Source organism: Corapipo altera, unplaced genomic scaffold, assembly GCF_003945725.1.
Source record: "Corapipo altera isolate COAL_440 unplaced genomic scaffold, ASM394572v1 70, whole genome shotgun sequence".
NCBI lineage: Eukaryota > Metazoa > Chordata > Aves > Passeriformes > Pipridae > Corapipo > Corapipo altera.
This window is the reverse complement of record NW_020884911.1, coordinates 1942564-1962507: the sequence shown is the minus strand read 5'-3', so window position 1 is coordinate 1962507 and position 19944 is coordinate 1942564. Positions and strand designations below refer to the sequence as shown.

The 19944-nt window shown below is 43.8% G+C and overlaps 2 long non-coding RNA genes across 2 annotated transcripts in view; both read left to right on the top strand.

Annotated features, from left to right (window-relative positions):
* The window catches only part of LOC113952176, a 36595-nt gene extending 20673 nt beyond the window's left edge, over positions 1 to 15922 (top strand). Inside the window, exons 5-8 of the long non-coding RNA XR_003529426.1 lie at positions 331 to 2106; positions 3310 to 3485; positions 12854 to 12940; positions 15806 to 15922. This is a non-coding gene — a long non-coding RNA (uncharacterized LOC113952176). The remainder of the gene's footprint in view (positions 1 to 330; positions 2107 to 3309; positions 3486 to 12853; positions 12941 to 15805) is intronic.
* Positions 15923 to 16391: 469 nt separating this feature from the next.
* On the top strand, positions 16392 to 19432 carry LOC113952177. Its single transcript, XR_003529427.1, has 3 exons — positions 16392 to 16577; positions 17969 to 18093; positions 19320 to 19432. It is a non-coding gene; the product is annotated as an uncharacterized LOC113952177 (long non-coding RNA).
* Positions 19433 to 19944: the final 512 nt, after the last annotated feature.

Sequence of the window (19944 nt, the reverse complement as noted above, 5' to 3'; positions counted from 1 at the left end):
AATAGTTAAAGTCACAAAATGGCTTCTGTTAAACTTCCCTTGTTTTCAAACACCCAGAACTTCCACTGGCAGCACAGATGGCCTGGATTTGATCTATACCCCAAGCAGATTTCTTGGGGTTGGTTGCTTAGTTTTATGCATTATTTAAAAAAAATAAAAAGCCTTGGCTTCCTTTGAGTCATGGCCATCATAAAAGCTGCACTTTGTATTATACTTTATGAGGTAAAATTGCAAATTTGCTCTTCTTGGCTTTCCACGAGAGACCAGTTAAGTTTGAACCTGCAGAGCTGCCACAGAGCCACATCCTGTCTGTATTTCCACGTGTTTAAGCTTCCCCTTAGTGAGGACCTGCCAGGATGAGGATTTGAAGGTCTTGCTGCAGTTCAGACTCTCTCATAAAGCAATTTTCTATTTTGACAACTTTGAAAAATGACGCAGTTTTGCATAGTCAACATTTGGAGAGCTAATCCAGTGGTTTTTAACGAAGGCAGGTGATTGTTTCTCTTTTTTAAACCCAAATGAGGTGAGATGTGAGTAACTTTGGTGCTAAATTAACTGTAGATGGTTTCTGCCTTTTTTACAGTGGCTGAAGAGCCGATTTCTCTTGTAGCTGATTCTGGCAGGTTTGTTCCACTTAATGGTAAAAAGGTCAATTGCATGAGAATAAAAAGGAAGAAAAAAATCTAAAATGGCATCTTTGAACTAGACAGGCAGTGAAATTAAAATTCTAAATGGTTGATAGGAGGCTTGGAATGCCCCCTGAATAGAAGACTAAACACAGTCGCCTCCTTTATGGAAGAATCTTTTGTTGAAGGTTGGCTTTTCTATCTTTTTGCTGAATTTCCATCAGCTATTTCATTGTCTAATTACTGCCAGTAAAAGTTATTTATTTCTTTTGTCTAACAGCCATTTCTGCAAGTTCTGTGCCCGCCTTGACCACAGAAAAACCTCTTTTCTTCATTTCATTGCTTATATTATAAAACACACTTTGTGTCTAATCCTTGTTTCCTTTACATCTCGATTTTAGCAATAAATATTGCCTGAAAGTTTAGATCTAATTACTGAAATCACTTGGGAATCTCCTACGTACAGAAAGATGATCAAAACTCTGATTTTTATTTATAGTCTCAGTTCTAATTAATGAACATCTTTGTCTGAGCAAAATTATCCCCTTTCTGATATTTTTTTTTCCATGCTTTATAGTTTGGGATCATCTCCATGTTTCATCAATATCCAGTTGGATTTTTTCCTCCAGTTCATTAATAAAGATATTAAATTGCACCAGCCAACATAACAACAAACATTGCTGGATCTGTTCTTTCCTCTTGAGGTCTACACCCTTTGTTTCCTTTACAGTTAAACATTTTCCACGTTGATCAGGTATTGTCTTGCCAGGTTCCTTACTTAAAAATTTCCTGGGTATGAAATTTTAGTCCAGTTAAAAGCATCTTTCTCCTCCTTCTTTCCCCTTTGCCCCATGGAGTGAATTTTTTTCCTCATTTGTATTTTTTGCAAAATAATTCAGTTTCATCAAAATGTTGAGTCTCTGCCAAACCCGAGAGGGACTTTAACTGGAACACAGCGGGGTTAGAGGTGGAAGTATCCATGGAAACAAACTTCCCTGCAGATGTTCAGATATTCCTCGGGCATCCCAAGCACGGGTAGAACGTGGGGCTGGTTCTGTCTTTGAAGGTTCACACCTGACCAGCACAGCCTGAGCTCTGTTTAATGTCAGATCCCAGCTCCAACAGGTATTTCAGAGTAATTGGGCTGAAATAATGGATCCACTTCCCTGGTATTGTCTTTGTAGGGAAAAGACTACATTTTCTCAGTGTTTCTTCTCTCAAGTTGCATCCTTAGCTCCATTCTCTCCCATTTTGCTCTGCTTTTTAAGCAGCTCTGTTGAATCCTTGCCTTAACCTTTATATCATTCCCCTCTCCTTGCACCTGAGCTAATCCACAGCCAGGACTGCAGCCAAACCCTGCCTGCCTGGCTCAGCCAAGCAGTTCCAGTCAGGAATATCATCCATGGGATTGGATGGACGAACATAGGAGAAGTAACCAGAATGCACCAGCTCAACACCCTTCTCCCAATCCAGCCCTCAGGTAATTCTCCCTGAATTCTGTAAAGATGTATCTAAAAGATCTCGAACCATTTCCCTGTTTACATTTTTTCCTCTCTGGTTTCATTCAGGCCCTTGGATCTAAGCCAATTTTTAAAGTCCTAATTGCTCAGGAGCCCCTCACGTGCTCCTACAGGGAGCTTGGCACCATACAGGCAAAGTCCAGTGAAAAAATTGGGGATTTAGGTAATTTATGATTCCCAGGAGGAGGCAGTGTTTCTAATCTGCTCATAAACTAAGCTCTGAATCTAATTTTTTATTAGTATCTTCATTACTCTTCAAAATAATCTTAACCTGGAGCTCAGGTAGAGAATTCTTGTGTTGATAAAAGCTGGCAAAGAGAAATAAGCTGACAGCAGAATTGCTGGCTTGGTGTCCCCCCCCTTCATCCCATACTCTGTTTCCTTCCTCTGGTTTTGTAGCCAAAATAACTGAGTATTTATGAAATAAATTCTTATTTTAATAAGCATTAACCAGACAACATGTAATTATCGACAGGGGAGCAGAAAATAAGGTGCTGCATTAAGGAACGTCAGTGAAAATAATGGATCTAAAACTGCAGAGACTTTTTTATAAACACATCAGAAATGCTTGAGGCTTCTCAGATGATCCAGGGGGGGTTCCCAATTCCCACCTTGTTTGCATCCCTCCTTAGTTCAGTTTAGACTCTGTTCCTTTCCAGCCACGTGTTCTTCCAAAATACAACAAGATGTTCTGGCTCATTGCAGTTGCTCCCTGTAAATGGGACAGTGAAAATTAATGGGGTTTGCCTGACCCCGGGTCAAAGAGCTCTTTAACTTGGTTCTTTCTGTTTAACTTCCTGGCCTGATAATGCTGGAAATAAATCCTTCAGGGAGATGCTCTGGGTTGTGTCTTAATCTGTGGCAGTTACATCATGTACCCTGAAACAACTGCAAAGAAATGAAGCTTCATGTGTAGTCTGCTGAGTAAATCTTCATGGTGTTGGGTTTTTTTGCGCCAGTCTGAGGAAACTGAGTTTGGTGTTTGCCACTGAATCCTTTGCAGGATGTTTAAAATGAAATTTTTTTACAAAAAAAAGAAAAAAATAATCTAGACCCTGTTAATGAGTTTAAGATTTCTTTTTTTTTTTTACTCAAAAAATAGTTCTTAAATAACCTGAGAGTTCTGCAAGGTTGTCATTGTCTTCATCCTGGTGTCCCTGTAGGCCCTGGACATTGAGCTGGTCAAACAAACGGGCTCAGCTGGATGTTGGGAATGAAAGACATCCCTGGACTTGGGTGAGATCAAAGGAAATGTCGACCATGAGCTGCCAGGGAGTGCTGCACCTTCCCAACCGCTCAGGAAATGGGGGGAATTCCCTCCAGGATGAACCAGGCTGGGGTGAGTGTGGATATTACACATCCATATGGATTTACAGCAGAGCATGGAATGCCTTGGCACTTGGCAGAACCCGGCACATCAGGGAGTGGGGAGTGACTGCAGAGCATTCCCAGTGCCTGATAAATGTAATTAATAATTAGATGTTTCCCTCAAGGACTGATTTTGCTGTAGGAATTGTTCCTAGGTAATTCACAACACTGCTAGTTTGGTTGAGTTTCCCACAATCCTATGGGATTGTGAGACATTTACATTACAAAGGACTGAAAAATGTGGTCACTGGAGTCAGGATAATTACAAGTAATTATTATGGTAATTAATAATGGTAATTTTAGTGCCAATGGGTCCCATCCTTTCAATTAGCTGGGAATGAGATGAAGGTCTTCTGGCAGAAAAGGAGGAAGAAAAGGTGCTTTTTGGTTTACTTTGCTCATATCCCTGGAGAGGAGAGGAATTACAGCAGGAAGGAGCCTGTGATTGCTATTGTCATTTGTAACTGGGTTTGTTGTTGTTCCCTTATTTTTCCAGGGGCAGTTGTATAATTTGTTGACATCATTAGTTGATAGTAACTGTGTCTAACCTGCATTTTCCTTGAAGTTTGCTGTTGCCTGCTCAGCCAGAAGAAAGGCTGGTGTGCCCAAAGCTGCATTTGCTGGTTTAATAGGGCCTGAAAACTTGTTCATAGCAGGGGAAAATTGATTAAAGAGGGTTGTTCCTGGGAAAAATCCATTCTGCTCCTTCAGAAAGCAAGAACGAAGATCTGTGTTTCATTCTCATGGGCTGCCACCTGAGGGCCAAGCCAAGGACAGCCAAACCAGTCACTTCACCTGGGCAGTGCTTGGAGTGACCTTGGGAACAGTTTTATGGAAAATAACGCTCACAACCCTTAAAAAGACAGGCAAGGGGATGGTGAAGGTGGTAACCACTAAGGTGGGCACAGAGTGCCTGCAAATGCCTGGATAAAATGGTGTTGGGCCTCCTCTACTGGTGCTTTTCAAGTGTCCTTAAAAATTACAACTCCAAGGCTGCCAGAGCTCAGGGATTGTTTGGCTGATCCTCTCAGGGACAGGGTGTGACTGCTGGGATGGGCCTGGATGGTCCTTGTGAGTCCCTTCCAACTCAGCATATCCTGGGATTTTGTGACTTCTTATTGTTCTATTCATCCTGCCCAAACAGAGCCTGTTCCCAGTGAATCCCTGGGAACCGATGGCCCGTGTGCAGGGTGGGTTTTCAAGGAGCAGGTGGGAAGGTGTGACTCAGGAATCATTTCTCAGGGCACTGATCAACCGTGCAGTAGTTTCCTGCTGCAAGCTCAGCCTCTGTCATCCTGAAATACTGAGAGTGGGAGATTGGAATGCTCTGCAAATACAGGCCTGGTCATGGGGAAAACTGGAGATGGGGATTGATGGCACTGAAGGCATTTTGCTAGTGCAGAACTGTGTCTGCTGCTCCTCCCTGCTCTGGGTGTGTGTCCCTGCTGCTTCCCGGGAGCTGCCTGTCCTTCTGATCCGAGTCCAAGGGGCTGGATCAGCACAGCCCCTTTCCTGCTGCTGCAGGAGGGGCACCCATCCCATTTTTACCAGCAGGAGGCTGGGTTTGGTGGGTTGAATTTTTCCCAGTCTGACTTCTGTAGGACATTCAATCCTGGGAAGTTTTGTAGCTCTCCCACTCGAGCTTGTGGGGCTGTTTTCCCTCCTCTTCCCTCGGTCACACTTAGAGTGGCAATTCCGTTCTTTTTTATTTTGGCTAATCAAGCCAGAGTCTCTCAGTTCCCGGCTTCCTTCTGTTCCCCAATTACCCTGGTAATCCTTTTCAAACCAGTTTGCCTTTCTGACTCTGTTACAGCTCTGGTAGCCTTTGCTCAGCCTCTCAAAGGAGGTAATTAGGCCCTTGTCCAGCAGCTTGCAAGTTGAAAATAATTCCCATAGCTTTAATTTCTCCTTTTTGCCACTGTGTGGGAACTTAGTCTGAGATCACCTGGGTGGGTGTTCAGTGAGTTCATTTGACACAGTTACACCAGAACACTTTGCTGCTGCCTGAGCCTGAGTTTGTGCCTTGTCCTGCTGAGTTTCACCCAATTCTGGTTTCCCTCATCACTCATAAACTTGGGGTTACTTAAACAATATACAGGTTATGATATATTTGCTGAGCCCATGATTCTTTTTGTGGGTTGACCAAACAAAATCAATATTGGAAGATAATTCTGCTGAGAAAAATGGGTGAATTTAACAGGGGGAGCTGAACTTTGTAATTAGCACCTTATTCAGCAGTTGAGGATGTGTTGGTGTAAATTGGCTTTAAACAAAACAACAGTAAACTTGGTTGCTGCAGGGTTTAGATACTACAGGAGATAGCTTCCAATTTCATTTCCACATGTCCTGTGCAGCCAACAGAGTGCAAAAGGCACAATAAGAGCTTTGCACTCCAGCAAAATCCTTTTGGGTTATCTGATTTAATAACACGGAGGAGAAAATAAAATTTCCTTCTGGGTTGGTATAAATAGACATAACTTTTGACTTCTGGAGGCTCTTCTTACTTAGAGTGGCTGAGGCTGTGGCTGTAATATGTTATTTTTTGTGACATTTTCTGCCACAGGTGCTTTTAAATGGAAAGTGGGGCTCAATTTAAAGAGAAAAGGGACAAAAAATGAATGAAAAAAAATTTCCATTGTGAAAATTTAGGCATTTAAAAGTCACTTGAAGAAAGAAGGTTCTTTTAGGTGCTGGTGCCGCCGAGTCAATATTTATCTGGTTACAAATGACCTGCCCTTGGATCACAAAGCTCAGGATAATTTAAGCCCTGTCATTTTCATAAGTTGTTATATAATTTTGCATGACTTTAGACCAGGTTCTCAATGAAAATTCAGTGTGGTAATGGCAATGGGACTTTCTGGGTGAGAAGTTCTTTCTCTGGATGGGGAAATCCTCATTGCATCAATGACTGTTTATTAACCTGTTCTGTATTAAGCCTGAGCTGCAGCTTTTTCAACAAGAAATACCAAAAATAGGAGCATTGGAAAATAGTTATTTCTGAACAATTTTTGAGCCACGTTGGTTTTGACTCATTTTTTTATGGCCAAAGAAGTTTCCTGACACGTGAAAAGTCTGTTTTCAGGAGGTCTATGAGGTCTATGTAAAACACTTTGCTATAATGATGGATTAATATCCTTGTGCTAACTAAGGCTTAAAGCCTGATTCAACTTCATTAATGCAGCCACTTCATTGTGCAGCCACTTCCATCCTGCTCAGGCACATAAATGGGACCCCTGATATCCTGGAATAGAGCAGGACATGTTGCATTAACAGGGAGAAGTGAATCCTTTCTCATTATTTAATTTTTTACCATATTCCAGGCAGGCAGGATAATTAACATGCAGCAGGGCATGGTCTAGATGACCAGTTAACCTCAGATAAATGTGCTCTGGTAATTACTCCCCACACAGCAATGCAAATATTAGAATAAGTTTTAGGAGGGGATTTTATGGATCTTCGAGTTTGAGTAGTTTAAGATTAAATAAACTGCCTGAACTTCACCTGAAATTTTCACCCCCAGACCATTTTTTCTCCCTTTTTCCTTGAACACAGAACTACACAAGTCAGCACTGCCTGAACTTCCCAAATCTTTGGCTGTTGAATTGGATACAGTCCAGGCTGGATGCTCAGACAGACTCATTTCTGGAGACAGGAGAGGTTTCTTTGGATTCTTTTCCTGTTGCACAGATACCCAGGCAAATGCTCCTGACAATCAGTTGAGGCCATGGAGTTTGTACAGACCCAACCACCCTTTCCATTAACAGCAGCACCTTCCTGCTGGCACTGGCACCCAGAGCCACTTCCACGGGTGTGACCTTGCTCACAGCTCTGTCTCCAGGGCCAAAATTCCCTTGCTTTTCCAGACATCCCTCTGAATTCCTCATGGCCTTTCCCTCTTGAGATCCACCAAACCAGTCAGCTCTGCTGTCAGGTTTGTGCTCGTGCAGCATCACTTGATGAATGAGAAGGTTGGTGCATCTTACAGTGGGGCCTGGGGAGTAACATAATGTAATAATATAAAATAATAATTAAAGCAGTTGTGGCTGGGTGTTCTCAAAGCTCTTTACAGGCAGGATCTGCAGAGGGGGCAGCTCTGTGCTTTAGGAAAGAAATAACTCTTTTCCAACTGGTCAGATAACACAAAGGAGAAGGAATATTTAATTATACCCTTGCAGAGGGACCAAGTTCCAAACTGTACCACTGCAGGAGAGAGATCTGGAAACTCCATTTAATAGGGCCCCTAAGCCATGCTGTTCAGCCACATATTTCCATTTCTAAACAACCTACTAAAAATCCTGCTCTGTGTTCACACAATTATTTCCACTTTGTATTTGTGGGAACTTTAATTTGGGGAGTTGCAAGAAGTGGAGCACCTAAGCTCTGCCTGGGAGTGGATGTTGACCCCCCCATTCCACCCCCTCACAATTAGTTAATATGATTAACATTAGTTAATAAGCATTGCTGGAGTCCACTACGGGTTTTCTTAGCAACTGATCCAACTGTCCAAAGGTGCTTAAAGTCAATTATATAAATCCATCTCTCTCCTGTAAAGTACATTTAGAGAGGCTGACACCAGCTGCTGCTGCAATGAGCTTTTTTAGCAGCATTAAAATTGTAAAACTCGACATGTTTCAAGTGCTGTTTAACAATTAATTTGCCTAAATATCAAATCTGATTTAAATGTCTTCAGTCAAAGCAGAGACATGCATGAGAAATTCCAGATGAATGGGTTTAACCCAGATGACATTACATGGGATGTCACAAAGACTGGGCAGCAGGAAGGAGGTGGTTGCCATGAATTTGGCATTGAAGACCTGTCTGATTTTTCCATGTGCCCTAGAAACTGCTTAATTCCTGAAAAAGCAGCAAATTTACAGCCCTGGCAAAGGTCATTCAGAGCAGGAGTAATTCTGTGCTACACCAGATTTGATGCCAGGCCTTCTGAGTCTGAAAAATAGCAGGGGAAAGGGCTCTTTTTAATCTGTTTTTCAGAAATTAAACCCTTTTTAGGATACATTATCCTGCCTCTTGAAAACACCAAAGGACAGGCTGGGTGCCAGGATGTAACAAGCTGCTTTCTGAGGTACCAGCTCTCACCTTTATTCAGGTTTGAAGGGATTAAAAGCTGTGCTGGAAAAACTCTTTGATCAAAGAAGCCTTTGGAAATTTGACAGTCTGCATCTCTAAGTTGCTGTATCCGGTTCATCCCAGCCTGGCATCACACTCTGACACCATTCTGCCATCCCCACATGCTCGTCTCAAGCCCAAAATCCAAATTCTCCATCAGGATACTTTGGCATTTAAAGGGTTTTTTTCTAACTGAGACATATCACAAGTATTAAAAAAAAAAAAAAAAAAAAAGGAAATTAACTGCAGAGTGGATTTTTGTTTTTCCCAGACTTTGCCAAGGTTTTTGTTACATGGGAGGATATGAGGAAAAGATTACTATAATGAATGTCACGTGCCTTTGATTTACCTGCTTGGTTTTAGTCTTTTACTGTTGAATTACACCAAGAAAAGACCTTTCAGGGCAGCAAGAGCAGGAAATGAAGCAGCAACGAGTGATAAAGGAGACTTTGGGGGAAAATATATCAAGGACACTTCAGGAAACAATGAGATGTTCTTGCTTAAGGAATGTTCAGCAGTTTGGGTTTGTTTGGATTCTTGTTTTATTTCCTAAAACTCTCCCTGAGCTGAGCCAGAGCTCGAGTGCAGGTTTAAGAGGTGAATGTTGGTGAGGGATGGCCTTGAGAGAGACCCTTGCTGGGAAACTCTGGGGCTCTCATTTGTTTTCAGAGTGGTTTTAGATGATGCCATAAAGTGTCATTTTGCAAAGTGCTGTTGGGAATCACTTGAAGTGAATGTAACAGGATGCAAGATGTAAATATTCCTGGAAGGGCCTGAGGTTCAGTTTGCCCACAGCATGGAAATGAGGACATCAGGATTGAGTGCAAGGGAACGAATTCCAGGAGAAACCCACGGACCTGGCCAAGGAGCTGTTGCTGATGTTTTGGGTGCTTTCAGTTCACGCTGCATGAAGGGGGTTCCTTTCAAAAACATTAAGTATTGAGACCCTCATGGATGATTTTAAAGAGCTGCTCTGTTAAATCCAACCAGTAAAGGTTTGCAGGTCAGTGCAGTGGTTTGGGTGAACATCCTCTTCGTGGCACAGAGGTGGCAGCAGATGTGAAAGCAGAATTTGGACCCTATTTTAAAACAACACCTTTCTTCTTTGCTCTGCCTCTGCTGTGGCATTTCCCTACACCAGAGCAAGGGCTCTGAATTCAGGCTGGGGGTTTGCACCCCAAGGAAATGCTTCAGAGCTGAGCACAGCAGCTACAAAAGGGCAGAGTTGTGGATTCCAGAGAGAACTGGGACAGTAAATTTGGTTTAGTTGGAGCGTGTGACCAGCAGATGGTTTGGGATAAACTGGAGGACGTGGAAACCGGGGGGGGTGTCAGGAGAACAAGTCACTGCCAGGTGAAGTGTTGGAATTCTGTGGGATAACCCACAATCCAAGCTCTCAAACAGTACTGGCTGTGACCCTTTCACAGATGTGAGGGGTTTGTAAGTACCTGGGGATGCAGAGGGGCACGGAGTGTTCGGGTGGCAGGAGAACAGGATCGTTCTGCCATTCCATGCAGCTCTGTGGTTTGGTGTCTTTCTCAATAGCTCAGCTGACCTACTTTGACTTAATTCCTTGGAACTGCCACACCTTAAATGCACTTAAACTGGAGGAAATAATTAGTTTGATTCTTGGAGACTCTCTGTAGCATTTGGGCTTAGAACAGCTGTAGCAGTCACAACTGCTTGGCAAGTATGTATGTTTTTTTAAAGTTAGATAAATGCACTTTTCTTATCTCTTGTTTATCCCAAAGCACATGGAACATAGGGAACCTTGCTGATTTTAAGTCTTTTTTTTTTTTTTAAATGAACTTCAAAGGAATGGAAACAGAGGGTGGCTGTAATTCAGTAGTTTGGGAAGAGGACAAACATTAGCCTTTAATTATTAGTCACAAACTTTACTGTCAAGACTGCGAAGAACTGGAGGAAAGTTCCATGAGCACAAACTGCTTGCAGTTAGAGGAGATTGCACAACTGGGCTGAGAGGACAGAGAGCTCTTGGGGAAATCAAACTCCCATGTCTGTGGGGAATTATAATTCCCAGTAAAAACGTAAAGGCTCCATCCCTCAGTTACAGATGTCTGCAGGCAAAGGGTGTATGTTCACCCCCTGCAGCCTCCTCAGGAGTTTTGGGTGTCTCTGTCTCCCACACTGAGTGAATAACCTGCATTTAGGAGTTTTTCTGTTGTGAGATCAGCACTGAGCTCCTGAAATCCTGTGTAAAGCACACCTGGAATCATTTAATTCCTACTGGGATAAGTGAAGATTAATTGGACTGTAATTGGCGACTTGGCCATCTGTGTAATGTCACTGTGGGCAGAGCTTTAGGCTCAGCTCATGAGAGGAGGATTCAGCTCTTCCCATCCCTAACCAAACATCACTTTATTTCCTAAGTTTGTTTTTTTTTTTCATCTTCCCCCTCACTTTTGGGAGCATATATGGGAGGTTTTGAGGGACTTCTGCCTTTCCTTAGAATCAAAAAAATGCAATTTTTAAACCTAAGAAAATTTATAGAACAATGAATGTCCATGTGCTGGTATAAAGAAATGTTCCTGAGAATGTGTAAGGCAAGCCCTGGAAGGGATGGGGCCAAAATGACAACAGCTGGAAAACTGTAATAGGAAAAAAAATAACAGGGATTAAAACCAATTCTAGGAAAAAATTTACTCTTGTGCTATAAAACACGTGTCTTATATCCTTAGTTGCACTGGTTTTCATGAGACTTAATCACTTGCTTGAAGTGTTTATAGAGTTTATTCTTTGAAGTACTTTTCTGTACCAGGATTTTTAAAAAAAAACACAAACCCAATCTGTTGCTGGACTTTTCTTCCATCCAACATTGCAGCACTTTGGTGTCCCATCCATCCTCAGGCTTTTCACCTGTGTCTGTAACATTTTACAAGGATTTCACTGAAGTCAGTAAAATCAGCCTGGATTTACATTCAGAGTTTGCAGAACGAGAACTGCTGCACCTTGTTTTTTGTAGAGGGTTTTTCTAGGTGGTTGCCTCTGTCCCAAACACAGGCCTTGCCTGTAAAGGCTGGGGGGGATTTTTGGGGAGGAGACAGGACCAGGTTGCTACTGAGGTCCTGTCCAGCCTCAGCTGTCCAGTGGATCCATGTTCCTTCACCTCTGCAGTGCCCAGGAGTGCAGGATAAAAGCAGAGGAGCTTTGAGGTGAGGGTCAGCATTGTGTGCCGTGGTGTGGGAAAGGTGACACACAGGACAGCTAAAAATACACATGTGGCACAGCCACCTTGCTCATTATGCACCTTGGAAGCTGGTTTGCAAATCGACCTAATAGTATTTAATCAGCTTTATTTAGAGATGAATTAGCATTTGACTTTGAGTTTGCAGTTGCAGAAGTCACCTGAGTTCCTGGGGGTTGTTTTCATGGAGTTGTGAAAAGCTGGAACAAGTGATAACTTCCCATTTCCAGTGGGATCCACATCTGTCCATTTCTCTCTTTTCTTCCATACAAAATCTGTGGTTCTTCTACCGAAACTTTTTGTTAATCAAACAAAAGTCTCACAAGACAAGGCCCTTTCAGGCTGCCTGGAGAAACTTCATATCCTGCCAATTTAGCTTTTAAAATGCCAGGTTTTAGCTGTTAAATTGCCAGTTGTAGCTTTTTTAAATGCTTTTCGTAGCACCATTTATTCTTAGAAGGTAAGTGGCACCAACACAGAACACCAGATTGGGACAATATTCTTTTTTTTCTTCTTTTTTCTTTTTTTATAACACAAACTGCGTTTCATCCTGTGGGTTTGTTGAGGTGGATTTGTCTGTGATGCTCATGTAGACCATTGACACATATATGGAAGTAAAACTGCGTTCTAGCCCAGAAAAGATCCCTTGTAATTAGCATTTCCCTGGGCGTTTTTTCTGCTTTATTGTTTGCATGCTGCTCCTGCTCCAGTCCCCCAAAGCTCCTGGGAATCTCTGTAGTTTATAGGATATGACTCACTGGGCTTTTGACACTGAGCTGTTTGACACAGAGATTTTATTTGTTCTGCCTTGGAGAAACGTGTGTACAGATAAAGGTTTCAGGGGGAGGGCAGTGACCCTCAAACTGTGTTACCTTTGAACAGTCTGATCTCCCCTAAAATGTTAAACAGGAGCGATGGGGCTCAGCCCTTGGCCCTGCAGTTGCTTCACACACACCAGAATGAAGGTAGGGGGTGAAAATAACCTTTAATCTGTTCACTTCCCACAGAATCGAGATGGGAGTGAAACAACCCATATTTGAAATTACTGCTGTAAAACATCCCTGCCTGGAATTCCAGTTTGGTCCAACGAGCAGGTAGGAATGTTAAGTGAGGGGATGGGATCATACTGCACTGTTCTTCCCTGCTGAGATTTCCCTGGACCTGCTGCGGTGCCTTTTCCACGTGGTTTCCCTTCCAGAGGCAGACCCTGCTCCATGTCTCTCTCCCACGTGAACACCTGATGTGGGGCTGCAAACTGCAGTGCACTTTCACCTCTGGATTTAATTCCCACTGGGAAACCCTTGTCCAGCAGTAGAAGGTCTAAAAAGGATGCTTGGCACTAGAGGGCAGTGACTGAGGGAGCTGATTTTCCAAGAGTCTTTTAAAAAGAATGAATTAACCACTGTGTGGCATTCCTGCCTATTCTGTGATCTGGATTTTGCAAAGTTGTCAATAATAGTTGTGGTTTTGAAGGTGTCATAGGTGTGAATTTTCCAGGATTTTTAGTGGTCAGGGCATGACCCAGAGCATTGAGTCATTTGGAATTCTATTCCAAAGCCTTGTATTTCAGGCACTTCAGGTTTTGGTCAGGCTTCCTGATGGGATATGTGTCCCAGAGGTTTGAAGTCAACTGTTTCCTGAGAAAAGTGGAAAACCATGTAATTCTCTCTTCAGATCCTTGGGGATTCAGAGGAAGCAAACATTGGGCCAGAAGATTCATAATCTGTATTTTGTGTGTTCAGGCTCTACATTTTGGGAAGGTCAAGTCCCCTCTCCATGCCTCAGTTTCCCCTTTCAGCACTTCTGTTGTCCCTATAAAAAGGAAGTGTGAGCACCTTTATCCTGTCCCTGTGGGATGTGAAATGCAGAGGCAGCATCTAAAAGAAATTCTGACCTACGTGGGACCTTGGAGTTGATTAAATTTTCCATCCTCTGAGGAAAGGCCTGTTTGGAGTTTGGGAAAGCGAGCTGGTGCCTAATTAGAGTTGGCTGTGGATGTGCTCCAGTGGGGGCCTCTCCTGGTAGTGTGGAAAAGTTGAAAAGGAGCCCGTGGTTATTTTAAAATTAATTATCACTCCTCTGAAGTCTCGCTGAAAAAAGAACAGCTCTGCAAAAAAAGGCAATAAAATTACTCCCAGACGAGGCAAAATGCACCATATGTCAGGGGCACCTCAGAGCCAGGGGGAGCTGCCTCCCTCCTGCCCACGTGGGGTTTGTGCCGAGGAATTCCAGGACACCTCGTGCTTCCCACGGCGCTTGGTGGGTGTCTGACACAGCAGCATCGTGGAGCTGCCTCTCTGCCTTAGCATTAATTCCTTGTTTTGCAATCAGCTGCTCGGGCCTTGCAGCACTTGCAACTGTAAGGGAAATATTGGAATTTTTATTCTTCATTGTTGACCACCTGACTCGAACATCTGTGGAGTAATGGATGGATGCAGGAGCTGAGGGGAAGAAAACATGGCTGGATCTTCTCGGCAGGGCGTTGGCTCAGCTCTCCTCAGGTATTGCCTCCTGATGTGCCAGGCACTTATTCCCTGCTGGCATCCAGCCTGGGGCTCTGAGTGCTTTGTGTGCTCCACGTCATTTACACCACGGAGCAAACAGGCAGCAAAGCTTTCTGAGAGGCCCCTGAGCAGCTCCCTTGGCAGAGAACAGCTCCAGGTGGGAATTCCCTCTGGAAAGGGGGAGAGGCCTGGCACACACTGTTGGAAGTGTGGCTGCAGGTAACGCTGTGCTCGACCAGGACACCCCCAGCAAAGGACAACATGGGAACCAGCAGGGAGGAAAAGGTCATTGAAATGTTTGGCCATGGAGAGAGGAAGAGAATTCTCCCTTAAATCCCTGGGAATGGGGAGAGTTGTCACTTTAAAAGCTCTGTGTCTGATCACTCTTTGTGCAACACCATCCCAAGCGTTCATTAAATGATACTGGATTAAATGCAGCATCCAGGGGATGATTTGTCCAAGAAGTTGTGTTGGGAAAAGGTGCAGGAAAATCCTGCAGCAGAGTCTCGGCCAGTAAAGCAGCTGCCCTAAAAGTGCTGGGAATTCTCTTCTTTTTGTTTCCTTATCTTTGCCCTCCTGGATAATAAACAGGCAAAGCCAGCTGTTGCCTCCTCCTGTGAATCTGTGACTTGTAGGAACAGCAAAACCACCTCAGTGTTGCCATGGAGTGCTGATGAAATCCCTGTTAGAGGGGTCTGCTAGTTATGGACATTCTGTTGGAGCTGGAGTGGGGGTTTCCCTGTAGATCCGTGTCCCAGAGAACTGACTGCACTGCAGATGAGGAGCTGAAACTGTGTTTTATAGTCTGGGTCAGCAAGTCTTTTGATATTCATTGATTAAAACTTGGCAAAAAGTTATTTTTGGATGGTAAGCCAGACAAGCCTGACCTCTCCCTGCCTTTGCAGAGAGAGCTTAACCCCGGACTGTGATTTCCAAGGGGCCTGGCAGGTATTCCAGGCTTTTTGCCTCCTTGTCCTCCAGCTCTGGACAGAGGGAGAAGCTCCCATAGTCATCTGGAACTTCCCATAACCAAAATACAAGAAGATAACACCTGTGGTCCTCAGGTGGGAAAGCTGGTGTCAGATGCCTTCCTCTAAGGATTGTTTGTCCTCATCTGCTGCCTGGTAGGAGTTCCCTCCCTCCAGGTCAGTGCAGGAACACGGTGCACAGCTCCCTGGGACCAACCAGGGGACTTGCTCTGCATTGGATTCGTTTCAGGCTCATTATTTCTGGAAGAACGAAAAGAAGGTGGAGACATTTAATAGGATCAGTTCCCCTTGAAGATAACTCCAGATCTTTCTGTAGTTAATGAGCAAGTCCCAGGAACCTAAAGAAGGAGGTGGTTATGGCAGTGCTGTCAAATCTGCACAAAAAGGACTGAATGTCTAAGAATAAAGTCATGGGTTTGTACGTAATTAACAGAAAGTTCTCAGCTATTGGCATTAATGTTCACAGGAAGGTGATTCAGCTCTTTGCTTATTGGACTTTGTCAGCTTTCCATGGCTGAAGCAGAATCTGATGGAATGACACAACTGTAAGTCACTAATTCCTATCCAAGGGGCTTCCTTGGCATCACCAGGGCAGGGACAGATGCACTTGGGATTGATGGGAACGGGAAAACTCACCACGTGGATGCTTTGGAGTTCAAAAGAAAAGCAAAGCCTCCATCCCAAACTGCCACTTAGACACTGTTAAATCTGATATCCCAAACCATGGGACATTTGTTCCCACTTTGTAGAACTGTAGGTAACTTCCAGTCTTTACCTGTTGGAGAAGATGTCTCAGGTATTTCCTGTTCTGTGTTAACCTTGGTAAATATTTTTGTATTTTATCCCTGATTCCCATCATGTGAACTCTGGAACTTGCTTGTGGCAAAGACTATCCCAGGGATATTTGTATTTTATACTGGTTTGACCATGGATTTGGGTAACTCAGGTGTTTTTGCTGTGCCCACTGGTGGTTTTGAGATGCTTTTATTGCAGTGGATCAGCTGGAAAATCTTGATTTACTCAGCCCCTTTTCTTTGCTTTAACAACCCTGTCACCTGCAAAGCAGGGATGGATTTCTGAGAAGAACTGTCCTGCACTGGGAAATGTCTCTGAGAGGCCCCTGGGATCTGCTGGGTGTTCCTGGAGAAGGGACACGAGGGGACTGTCCCTCCCTGGCCACAGCAGGACTGTCTCCCAGAAGATGGAGCTCTTTCCCCAGCACTGCTGATGGAGACCTTGTAAGTTCAGTATCATATAAAATATGGGCATTCTTACACATGGCACAATTTTTCTTCACAGCTGAGAGAAAGGAGAAAAAATGCACCTGCTGACCAGAGTTATTTCATTATAAAAGACAAGTCTGAGTTATTTTTTTATCAGTAACTTCTACTTAACAGTAATAATGGTACGTGGAAGTAAATGCAGCTATTCCAGATGCCAGGCTTGTTTTTCCTTTGAAGCTCCACATGACTCTTGGCAAGTTTGGGTCTTTAAAGCTTTGCAATTTTCATGAGTTTATCACTTGATTGGAGCTGGTTTGTCTCGCTGACAGCAGTTGCTCCCTTTTTGCTGGAAGCAAATCCTTCACTCCTCCCTGGGTGCAGAGGGGTATTTATTTCTGCTGTGCTTGGGTTTCCACCTCTGAATGATAAAGCTGAGAGGGGTTTTAAATTTCCACATTGGAAACCAAGTGACAAAGCAATGAGCAGAGGAGATTGAAAGAAAAATGTGGATGGATGTTGATTCTTGGAGACCCACAAATCCTGCAAGAGAGGAGTCCCTTGTGGTGGGACTGGAGCAGCAAAGCCCTCGTGGCATCAGATGATGAAGGAAATAATAAACACATGGGAATTTGACTGCCTTTATAATATGTGTGTTTATGTCTGATCCTCTTCCCTTAAAATCAGGGTTAACCCTCTCCCTCCTTCCCTGGGGGAATCTGGGACAAGGCTGTTGGTCTCTCTCAAGCCTGGACACACTGGGGAGCCCCTCTGGGAACTGGACAAAACTTGTTATTCCTGACCCCGGAGAACTGCCAGTGTCTCAGCTCCCCCTGCCTTTGGTGTTATGGACATTCTGCTTCTCATTCCATGACTGGAGCTCACATCCTCATTTTTACAGCTCACATGTGTGTTATCTGAACTGCAAAAGAGATTAAGAAGAAGGGAAGTTTTATAAGCACTGACATGGTTGTCATGACTACCTAAACCACTTTGCTGGTACCATACAAGTCTTTCACTTTATCTGTAGCTTTTATACAAAAAAACACCTTTTTTTTTCTTTTTTTTGCATGAGAGTCTAAAGAAGCAGAGCTCAGGAAATCTCTATAAACATAAATATGTGTGTGAGGGGGGGTGTAGCATCCAGGTGAAGATAATGCTCAACCCCTCAGTCAGATGACAAATCTGTGTGTTAAATTCTTTGGACAGTGAGAGGCAAGTCCAATCCATCCTCTGCTTTTGCCTGGACTGACAGGATCTGAAGCCCTGGCAATCAGGGCTACAGATGATTGAATGGAGTAGCCTGCTCTGCCTTATTGTGAGGGGCAGATATCCCCCTAAAGCTGCAACATGAGGAAGTTTAAAATTTAATTTATAAATATATAAATGTATTTAAATTTGGGTTTTAGATCTGTATCACAGGCCCATAAGGCTGAGACAGCTGGGACATAGGAATGCTCCTTGTGAGGCACTTGGAAACATGCAGTTGAGCCCTCAAAACCTTCTTTGATGCATTTTTTTAGACGTGTTTCAGGTAAGCCTTGTAGTATTTTTGAGGTTCTCTGAGTTTGCCTCATTTCTAAGGGAAAAAACTCTGGAGACCTGTAGGTAAATGTGGGATTGAATGTCCACTTTGTTGCACAAATGTACAGTAGTTGATCTTGAGCAAATAATTCTCCAGCTCTCAGACTCTGATAATCTGTGGACCGAGTATCTAATGCTGCAAATGTTGTTTGGAAACTTTTAAGCCCTGTCCTGTTATGCAAGAAATGAGAAGTGAACATTTATACACTTGCAGTTTGAGCTGTACTGAACTAAGTCTGTGGAATGCATTGTGAGATGTAAAAAACCAACAAAACCGCAAAAAACCCACCCCCAGAACCCCGAGTCTCAATAAAGCTTCTAGACAGAACGTGCCCTGGGTATCTGGTGTCTGAGGCAGCTCTAACCCTTTGTGTTTGTTGGGAGGTGGTGGGGTGGCTCCAGGTGGTGCCAGTCGTGTCCCTCGGCTCCTCCCTCGGCTCCTCCCTGCTCCTCCTCTCCCGGCACTGGAACCAGGTGGGGCAGCTCCAGCTCCCAGTAAGTCTGAGGGGTCTTGGTTTCTTTGGGTTTTGACACAATGTTTGGGGCCATTTTCTGCTTGCAAGGGAATTGTAAAGCAAGTCCCAAGAGTCTTTCCAGATCAACTTGCTATTTGGATTTAAGAACTGGACATGGAAAACTTGTATCCAAATTTATTTGAGACAGAGATTTTCCTTTAATGGCACCTTGACCATTGAAAATATAAATTCATGCAGTAATGTTTTAGTTTACAGTTTAATACAGCGTTCCTTGGAACACTTTATACGTGAAGCCAGAGCAGAGGAACAGAGACTGTGTTTTCCTGACACACACTATTGCTTTAAGGTACTTTTCACATCACTTGATTAATTAATTAATGAATTCTGCCACACAACTGCAGTTATTTGGGATACAATCACTGTGGAAGGAAGGCAAAGATGATTGATTAGAGCACAGCAGAGGAGCTCACTGATGTCACCATGTGACAGAACAGGATTGGATCCCAGAGGTTTCCCTAAAAACAGACTGCACAGGGACTGCTCTGTGTGTGCCCAGCTGCTCTGCTGTGCAGTCATATAAGGCATTAATAAATTCAGCTGTAAAAAAAGGTGATTCTTTGAGGTTGCTGAAGCACTTTGTGTGTTAAACAAGCAGGAATCCCCTCCTTTAACGGGATGTTTTCGCTACTTTTCCATGCAGTGGCAGCAGAGTGGCCTGGCAGGAAGGTTCCAGAGCTCAGACCCTGTTGTCCTGAACTGGGACTAAAGCACTATTTAGCATTGCTTTGCAAAGACTAAATGTAAGTAAGTCTACATGGTTTGTTTTAGCCTTTATTTATTTTAATTAACAAAGAAAGGTAATTTAAAAATCTGGTAGTGGTTCCACACCAGGAATTTTAAGTGGCTTAAATGCCAGTTTTGACAATGCCCACGTTTGCTGTTCCTTTCTGAAGAGTTTCTGTGGAAAAAGCTCAACTTGCTTTTTCCAAGTCCACCCTCCCTGGGGGTTTTGGTTCTGGCAGAAGGTTGTAACAAGTGGAGAGTGACTTTCCTTTCCTTTTGGGAATGTCTGTGGTCCCAGTCCCTCCCGGGGCAGCTCCGGGCTCAGTTCAGCTGCCGCAGTGCCCGGGCTGGGCCGAGGGGCTCCGGGAGCAGCAGGATGGGGAGAGGAGCCCAAGGGCCCTCCAGGGACATTCCAGGGAGCCCCTCCAGAATGGGAAACAGGGCTCCTTAGGGGCTTTTTCCAAGGTTCTGGCTGGCCACTGCCTGTGGAAGTAGCTCCCTGTAAAGCACATTTTCCCAGGAAGAGCAGAGGGCAGGAGCTC